The sequence below is a fragment of the Chiloscyllium plagiosum genome, chromosome 9 (genome assembly GCF_004010195.1).
Source record: "Chiloscyllium plagiosum isolate BGI_BamShark_2017 chromosome 9, ASM401019v2, whole genome shotgun sequence".
Lineage (NCBI taxonomy): Eukaryota > Metazoa > Chordata > Chondrichthyes > Orectolobiformes > Hemiscylliidae > Chiloscyllium > Chiloscyllium plagiosum.
The window spans coordinates 9,334,949-9,345,501 of NC_057718.1; positions in this window are offsets into that span (position 1 = coordinate 9,334,949).

The window sequence follows — 10,553 nt, forward strand, 5'->3', positions numbered from 1 at the left end:
CATGATATTCACGATTACATGCTACCAAGACTCTGTGAAGAAGGGGATAAAGCAGCATTCTAAACCAGGATTCTTTACATAAATATGTAAATGATAGAGTTTTCTGGTGCTCCAGAGAGCTGGATGATAGGGGTGGTAGCAGAGTCTTTTGAATATTTCTAAGGCAGTGGTAGACAGATTCTTATGAAACAAGGAGATGAAAGGTCATCAGGTTAGAAGGGATTGTGGGATTGAGTTTACAATCAGATCAGGCAGAGCAGGCTTGAGGCATTGAGTGCTGTAATCCTTCTTCCTAGTTCATTTGGGTAGAGGCAGAGATGCAGCAGACTCAGAATAGACACAGACTAACTAACTAGAGCAGCTCAGGCATATAGAACACAGCCCAACATCCAGATCTCATGATAGGCAGAATCCAGAAGATTCTGAACAGAATAGTGGGTGGTCATATCCATGGGAGCAGACGACACTAATTAGATTTTAAATTAGATTCTCTACAGTGTGGAAACAGTCCCTTCTGCCCAACAAGTCCACACCGGCCCTCTGAAGAGTAACCCATTCCCCTACCCTATATGTACCCCTGACTAACACACCTAACACTGTGGGCAATTTAGCATGGCCAATTCGCCTGACCTGCACATCTTTCGAATGTGGGAGGAAACCGGGGCACCTAGAGGAAGGAACTAATGGTTACACAAAGAAATAGCTTTTTTACACACAAAGTGGTTAGGATCTAGAATGCACTGTTCAGGGCAGATTTGATCAGGACTTGGAAAGGAATTTGAATGAGAAACTGAGGAGAAAGAAAGAGTGTGGGTTGATAGGGGAGTGGGACTCAATTGAGTTCCTGTCGTGGAGACAATGGTCAACAGATGTGAGGCTGGAAAAGCACAGCATGTCAGACAGCATCCAAGGAGCAGGAGAGTCAAGGGTTCCAGCTGAAACTTCATTAGATTGACCTGAAACATTGACTCTCTGCTCCTCGGATGCTGTCTGACCTGCTGAGCTTTCCCAGCTTCACATCTACTGACTCTTGCTTCTAGCAGCTGTGGTCCTTACCTTATCCCAGCACGGACACAATGGGCCATAGAGCCTACGTTGTAACCAACCAACAATTCTATGTCACGTATGCTCTTTTCAAAGTCTTACTGGCTGCTGAAGCTTCACCTTGAGATGTTTCGCTCAGTGGTAATTTACTATTGTCGAGAGTATTGTGCTGGAAAAGCACAGCCGGTCAGGCAGCATCCGAGGGGCAGGAGAATTGACGTTTCGGAAAAAGGCCCATCATCAGGAAGGAGGCTGGGATCCTCCGGGGTGGAGACATAAATAGGAGGGGGTTGGGGCTGCAGGAAAGGTAGCTGAGAGTGCAATAGGTAGAGAGAGATGGGGGGTAAAGGTGATAGGTCGGACGGAAGGACCTCAATCCTGTTGAAGGGCTTTTTCAATTCTCCTGCTCCTCTGATGCTGCCTGACCGGCTGTGCTTTTCCAGCATCACACTCTCAACTCTAGTCTCCAGCATCTGCAGTCCTCACTTTCGGCTCGGTGATTCACTATAGCCTTGCACCCTCGGGAGAACAGAGGGGAGGCAGATCCCAGGTCTGACTCAAACAGGATGGGAATCGAACCTGCGCTGTTAGTGTTATCACAACCCTCAGGGAAGCCAACCGAGCAAATGGGTCCCCTTTCATTCCATAAGTGCATACATTATATAATTTGTGTGCATATGTGTAGGTTCATAGCATCAATAGAACAAAAATACAGGCAAGGCACACCCTTGGTGTCCAATCTATCAAAGAGTTAATACTTCCCACTGCCTTACATCAATGCTTGCTCACAGATTTTGTTTCTCACAAATATGAATCTGCAGTGATTCATGCAACATTAGGGCATCATTATCTCTCCCTGTGATGCAATCCCTGATGCATGCTGAGTACTCGAAGCAATTTGTGACCTTTCAGAGATAATTATTTTTATGTGATACATTGGATTTACAAGGACGTCAACAATGTTAAGAAAACTTTGGTTTCCACAGTGCCGAACAATTTTATTAACAAATTAAATAATGAATATTCAAAGAGTGAACTTGTATTAATGCAGCTCTTTGAGAAACCCACAGATTTCGAATGAACTAATAAGCAGGGTCAGTGTTTAAATGCATCAAAGACAGCAACTACAGTAGGCAGTGAGATCCCACACAAAGCAATGAGATGGATTATCGATTCCTCTGGTTTTCTGAGGGAATTGAGATTTTCAGGGATATCGGGAGTTGTAGAGACATACAGCACGGAAACAGACCCTTCGATCCAACTAGTCCAGGCCACCCCTAATCCCAAACTAAACTAGTCCCACCTGCCTCCTCCTGGCACGTATCCCTGCAAACATTTCTTATTCAAGTACTTGTCCAAATGTGTTTTAAACGTAACTGTCCCCACATCCACCACATCCTCCAAACGTTCATTCCACACATCAACCACTCTGTGTAAAATAATCCCCCCTCATGTCTTTTTTAAATCTTTCTCCTCTCACCTTAAAAATATGCCCCTGGTCTTGAAATCCCCCACCCTAGGGAAAAAAAAACCTGTCACTCACTTTATATATACCCTTCACGATTTTATAAACCTTTATAAGGTCACCCTTCAAGCTCCTATGCTCAGTCCCAGTCTATCCAGCCTCCCCCTATAACCCAAACCCTCCTGGAAACATCCTGGTAAATCCCTTCTGACCTCCCTCCAAACTTACAACCCTCCAAGGTCTCTGCACTCCTGCAATTCTGGCCTCTTCACTCCAGCATTGGTGTCCAGGCCTTTTGTAATTTATTCCCTGCCCTCTGGAATTCCTTCCCCCAACCCTGATTGACAATCTATTGTCTCTTCCACTCCCCCGGTTACCATGGATTCTCCGCCAGCAACCTTCTTGCTTGCACTCCCTCCTGACTACTGGACACTTTGACTGGCTGAAGGGGTCCTGCCCAAATTTTTGACATGACTACCATGCCCTTGGTCTTTCCACAAGCTTCAGCCAATTTAACAAAATCCCATCTCTCCTAAAATTGGAGCTCAAAATGTCTTTCTTTCCATTTGAGCATGAGCAGTAAGCACAACCTGGAGGGTAGACCAATGGTTGATCAGGTGATAGCATCTCAACTACAGCTGTCCAGAGGTGACGTCCCTAGCACAATACACACACACACAAACACATACATGTATACACACATATACATATAAACACATACATGCACACACACCCATAAACACACAAACACAGAAATGAATGTAGACAGACTACACACTTATCCATAAACATGCATGTATGATGGCTCAGTGGTTATCACTGCTGCCAGGGACCTGGGTCTGATTCTAGCCTCGGGCCACTGTCTGGGTGGAGTTTGCAATTTCTCCCTATGTCTGCGTGGGTTTCCTCTAGGTGCTCCAGATTCCTCTCACAATCCAAAGATGTGCAGGTTTGGTGGATTAGCAATGAGGAATTGCCCACAGTGTCCAGGGATGTGCAGGCTAGGTAGGTTAGCCATGAGAAATGCAGAGTTACAGGGATAGGAGAGGGTTGAGTCTGGGTGGAATGTTCTTCGATGGGTCAGTGTGAACTCAATGGGCTGAATGGCCTGCTCCCACACTATAGAATTTTTATAAGTGAATATATACATGTACACACGTACATGTACACACACACCCATACATATACATGCAGTAACTTATAGAGCTGAACAGCATGAAAACAAACCCTTCAATCCAATTCGTCCATGCCAACCAGATATCCTAAATTAACATAGGCCCATTTGCCAGCAGTTGGCCCATATCCCTCTAAACCCTTCCTATTCATATACCCATCCAGGTGCCTTATAAATGTTTGACCAGAGAAGAAACCTGAAGAAAGATTGGTTTGAGGAAGAAACAGCACCAACTGTTGAAGCAAACAGCGCTGCTGGCCAAGATTACAACCTGTCTCCTAATCCTAAAGCATGTGATGATTCAAGATGGTGCCAACTGGGCAACTCTTTGCGAGCTCTCGACAGCAGATCTTATTCTCACATTCTTAAGGCCATTCTGCACTTTTAAACCTAAATTCTACATCTGTAAAAATTAATTTGTTATTAGACTACTGAATGAACCTCTCTAACTGCAAATAGTGTGGATGTTGCTTTGTGTACCTCCTGTACAGTGTAACCCTGTAGGCCTCACTCTGTCTAAGCACCCTGTGACCTATATGTCCTTGTTTGCTATGATCTGTCTGTACTGCTCACAAAACAAGACTTTCACTGTGCTTAGGTGCACGTGACTACAATCCATCAAATCCAACATGCATCGGATCAATCGATGTGAACACAAATTGTTAGCGACAATGGCAACCTGAGGGCTGTGTCCAGGTGAAGTGGAAAGAGCACTCGGCACCTTTCTCACTGAATGTCCTTTCAGGAAGGAGCACGCAGAGGGAATCTGCACAGACAGAGGGAAGAACATGCACACTCCACACAGACGGTCACCCAAGGACAGAATCAAACCTGGGTCCCTGGCACTGTGAGGCAACAGTGCTAGCCATTAAGCCACAGCAGACCCCATTAGGTTAATGAACTTTCTTGTGAAATCAAGAAGTAGTCTTACACACAACTGAATGGATTTTGCTTCCCTGTCATGAAATCATTTGAATTTTTCATTCCTTCATATGTTAACCACCAGCAGTGAATCACCCAGATAGATGTTTGGAGATTTATAGGCAAAGCCCATTAAGGGCAGTGCAAACTACTAAAGGTGATGGGTTAAGGGGAGGGGGTGAGGGAGAACAGGAAGGGGTAAAGGACATGGAGGGGGAAATAAAGTACACCACAGCCTGTGCTGTCCACTTCTCTCTGAAGGCATCGAGAGAGTTGGTGGACACCACATACTCCCTCACCAAGAGCACGCAGGAACACGTGTAGACCCAACTTGTTGAGCTCTGGATTTCAACAAAATTCACATTTCACCAACTGCCACAGATGGGATTGGAGCCCAGGTCCTGCAAACATTAACCTGCAGTTTAGGATCAACAGTGCGGCAACATTACCGCTACACTATTGCCTCCCCAAGGATGTTGTTGAAAGAGACACAAAAGCCTCATTGGTAATCGTGACAAGTTGGGTTGCACACCACCCCCCCCCCCCCACCACACCCCTCACCCCCACCCCCCCACTTCAAGCTGACAATGGAGGTCAATGGTGCTACCAGCCAACGGTAGAGTTTGCCATGCCATCAACACGAGGTCTCAGCAGATACCTGCAGACAAGGCACCAGCCTGCTGCACTGGCATGGGGCCAACCTCAGATGCTGCACCCATGCTGCAGATGTTGACGTTGGCCTGTTCGGCCATGGATAAAGTCGATCTCTCCTGACCTCGCCTAGTTCCCACCGGCGAGGCTGAGACTGAGACTGAAGAATGTGCTGCCTCAGTGTGCTGGGGGCAGATCCAATCAGATCTCCCTGCAGAGAATTGGACAATTACCTGAAGAGAAAACATTTTCAGGGCTGTGGGGGATTGGCTGGGAGAGACGGACTCATTCTTACAGTGAGCTGGCATGAGAATGAGGGACCAAATAGCCTCTTTCTGAGCATTCAATGTTTCTACATTTCAATATAGAAGCAAGGAGATTTCCCAATGTTTTGGTATAAGCTTCCCCTGAGCATTCTGTCCTCTTTAGTGTATTTAGCTTACACCCCAGCGTTGCTAAGTATACAGATTGACATCAGTATACATAACATACACACATATATACACACAAATAAACACACATACGCATATACATACACACACACACAGACCCACACTGATAGACAAATACATACTCGCGCACACACACGTGTCGGCACATGCACACAAACACACATATACAGACACAGACATACACAGACTTGCAAACACACACACAACACATACATACACACATCGTTACACCCACAGACATATACACACACAACACATACACAGACACACGTACAGACACAAGCAAACACAAACACACACACAAACATTAAGACACTTACAGACACACACACACATATATACACGCACAAACAAACAAACATGTGCCAATATCTAGATATTGATGCCATCTGCCTGCTCATGCTGGCCTGATGTTCAGAGATTACTGGAATTATTAGCAGAGAGTTTAACGGTCTAACACCACACATTGTGTTGGAATCCCAACACAAACTCAATTAATTCTATTCCCCATTGGGTAATATTTATCCACTCATCACTGCAACACTTAGATTAAACATCACTTCATTTGGCTGCTGTCACTTAATGCCACTTCAACCTTATGATCCACAACAATAAACTCCTCAATACAGGGCTATTCTCAATCATAGGATCATAACATCCATACTGGGTTCGTCTTAAAAAAACAAACAATGTCATTGGTCACAGAAACATACATAGAAAGGGACAAATTAGAAACAGGAGTAGGCCATTCGGCCCCTTGAACCTGTTCTGCCATTCAATAAATTCTGCTTGCTTAACATTCATGCTACCCCAATAACTTTTCATGCACCTCCCCTCTCCCTCCCCACCAGTGACCACCCACCCACACTCCAAGGCCCAGTCTTCCCACCACCCCAGGAGTAAGTCTGCTGAACCTTTGTTGCTCTCCATCAATAGTGATAACGTCTTGTTCTGAGGTAAGGGGACCGAAACTGTACACAATACCCCATGTATGGGCTAACCACGTTCCTACACAATTGAAGCAAAGCTTCATTAATCCTGTGCTTAAATCTTCTTGCAATATAACATTCTATGACCCTTCCTAATGGCTTACTGCATCTCCCTGTTAGTCTTCAGTGTTGTCGAACTGAGCGATCTTAGGGTGTAGGAACATTGTTCCTTGCAAATGGTATCGCACGTAGACAGCATGGTGAAGGCGGCATTTTGCATGCTGGCCTTCATCAGTTAGACCATCGATTACAGAAATTGGGGCATCATGTTATGCTGTACAAGAAATTGGTAAGGCCATATTTGGAGCCCTGCTATAGGAAGGATATTATTAACTGGAATGAGTGCAAAAAAGATTTACAAGGACATTATCAAGACTGGAAGGTTTGACTTATAAAGGGAGACTGGAACCTTTTTTCACTGGGGTGTCGAAATTGAGGAGTGACCGTATAGAGATTTATAAAATCATGAGAGGCATAGATAAGGTCTATAAGCTAAGGTTTTTTTCCCTCAGGTAGGGGAGTCCAAAACTGGAGGCATAGTTTAAGTGAGAGGGGAAAAGATTTAAAAGGAACCTGAGGGGCAACGTTTTCACATAGCGGGTGGTGTGTGTTCACTGGGGTGTCGAAATTGAGGAGTGACCGTATAGAGATTTATAAAATCATGAGAGGCATAGATAAGGTCTATAAGCTAAGGTTTTTTTTCCCTCAGGTAGGGGAGTCCAAAACCGGAGGCATAGTTTAAGTGAGAGGGGAAAAGATTTAAAAGGAACCTGAGGGGCAACGTTTTCACGTAGCGGGTGGTGTGTGTATGGAATGAACTGCCAGAGGAAGTGGTAGACACAGGTATAGTTACAAAATTTAGACAGGTGAGTGAATAGGAAATGTTTCGAAGGTTATGGGCCAAACACGGATAAATGGGACCAGTTTAATTAGGGAAACCTGATCAGCATGGAGTAGTTGGACTGAAGAATGTGTTTCCATGTTGTGTGACTCTATCACACTTTGACTCTATGTCTCTATGACAAGGACACCCAGGTCCTTTCACACATTCCATTTTCCAACTTCTCACCATTCCAAAAGTATTCTGCACATCTGCTTCTCCAACCAAGGTGGGTAGCTACTCTGTGGGAGTCAGTCAAATGCACTTCAAGTTCATTAACTTCCCAAAGTGTTAGCTACTAAGCTCCATAAGAAGGTGGTGTTTGGTACACTTGCCTTTATTGGTCTGTGCATTGACTATATGAAGTGGGATATGATGTTGCGGCTGTACAGGACATTGGTTCAGCCACTTTTGGAATGCTGTGTGCAATTCTGGTCTCCCTCCAAAGGAAGGATGGTGTGAAATTTTAAAGAAATGATTGACAAGGATGTTGCCAGCATTGGAGGGTTTGAGCTAGAGGGAGAGGCTGAATTGGCTGGGGCTGTTTTCCCTGGAGCGTCAGAGACTGAGGGGTCACCTTATAGAGGTTTATAAAATCATGAGGGGCTTGGCTAAGGTCTTTTCCCTGGGTTAGTGGAGTCCAGAACTAGAGGGCGCAGCTTTAGGGTGAGCGGGGAAAGATTTAAAAAAGATCTAAGGAGCAACATTTTCATGCAGAGGGTGGTACGTGTATGGAATGAGCTGCCAGAGGAAGTAGTGGAGGCGGGTACAATTATAACATTTAAAAGACATCTGGATGGGTATATGAATAGGAAGGTTTAGAGAGATATGGACCGAATGTTGGCAAATGAGACAAGATTAATTTGGGATAGCTTGTCGGCATGGACTGAAGGGTCTGTTTGCGAGCTACATATCTCGATGACTCCATGAGGTTATCCCTAGTATCCTGGTTAGTATTTATGCCTCAAACAACATCAAAGGACAGGATGATACTGTCAGTACTACACGGCTGATTGTGGGAGTTTGCTGTACACAGCATCACTTTTCCTACATTACAATGGCAGCCATACTTGTATAGGTTCCTCATGAGCTATTACACTGTGAAGTCCTGAGGTTGTAAAAACTGATTGGAATTGTATAACCTCTTCAAAATCTCTGTGCAAAAAAAAAAAAATCAGTGATGTGAACCATGGCAACATTAATGATTCTGGGTGTTCATTTTTGGATGGAGTTGACATATCTCAATGAAGTAGCTCCAGAACAACAGAAATGCAGCAGAACGCAGCACTGGTAGGCCAGAGGGACAACCAAAATCTCAAACCCAGTAGAGAATTGAATTGAATTGAATTTATTGTCACGTGTACAGAGGCACAGTGAAAAGTTTTGTCTTGTGATCAGTACAGGCAGATCACAGGATTAAATAGCATAGGTAAGTAAATAAAGGAAAGAATGCCACAACGAAAGGAGTGAAATCCACAGTGAGGCAGAGAACAAAGAGTTACCACAACATGAAGTCTTGATGATTCATCAGAACAGGTTCTGACAGGACCAAGGCATGAGAACACAGACAAACATCTCCAGCTACCAACACGGGGATGAGACCATCCTTCTCTCACACCGTGAACTGATCAATCGGATTCAGTGGAAGGGAAAGAGGGCAAGAAAGAAAAGGTGGACAGACATGAGTTTACATGGTACCTTTCACAACCTCCCAATACCAACAAAGTACGTCTGAGGTACTATCACTGTCCAACACTGGAAATGCAACAGCCACTTTTTAAAATTGAACTGACGGACGTGGGCATCATTGGTTGCGCCGGTATTTATTGCCCGTCCTTAATTGCCCCCGAGAAGGTGGTGAGCTGTCTTCTTGAACCGCTGCCGTACAGAGGAATCTTGATATCTGGCATTCGATTATCCGAATGTCGGATGATCCAGCAAGATCGCAAGGTCCCAATGCTCGGCTAAACTATAATATCCGGCATTCAATTATCCAAAATTCGATTAACCGAATGAAATACTCTCCCCCGGTGCTATTGGACAATCGAGGTTCCTCTGTAGTTAAGAGTGTAGCTATACCCGGAGTGACATTATGGAGAGAATTCCAGGAATTTGACCCAGTGACCTTGAAGGAACAGCTATCTATTTCCGAGTCAGGACAGTGAGTGGCTCGGAGGAGAACTTGCAGATAGTGGTGTTCCTGTGTATCTGGTGCCTTTGTCCTTCCAGATGGAAGTGGGTTTGGAAGGCTCTGTAACCTGGATATGTTCCTTTCCCCTGGAGGGGGCAACCCCTTGTCAATGTACATATTTAACTTGGTTCATTTCCAGGCCAGCCACAGAGAATGATTTAAAAAAGCACAAAACACAGTCAAAGCAGATGATTTGCAAGGGATCTTTGGTAAAGTAAGTGAACTGCAGTTAGGGAGGAGGAATTTGTGGTATTGTCCGCGTGACCATTCTTGGGGCCAGATGGTATTTGCCACCTTTAACAGTATGTGGCACTGGGTATGGTGTCTGAATTAGTTCACCGCCACCAATCCTCTTTTGTCTTTGCTTTCACCTGCACCTACAGAGTGATTCGTGATCAAGAATAAAGCACAGTAAGGTACCTACTAAAGAAACACTATTCTTAGACAACGAGGATATTTATTGCATGACTGCAATAAATATAAGACCATCACACCATACGATATAGGTGCAGAATTAGGCCATTTGGCCCATCATGTCGGTTCCACCATTCAACGATAGCTGATATGTTTCTCAATCCGTTGTCCTGCCTTCTCCCTACGTCAGATGGCAGGGTGGCTCACAGGGCCAGGAACCTGGGCTCAATTCCAGCCTTGAGCAACTGTTGATGTGGAGTTTGCTCCCAGTGTCTGCATGGGTTTCCTCTGGATTCTCTGGTTTCCTCCCACAATACGAAGACGTGCAGATTAGATGAGTTGGCCATACTAAAATTGTCCCATAGTGTTCAA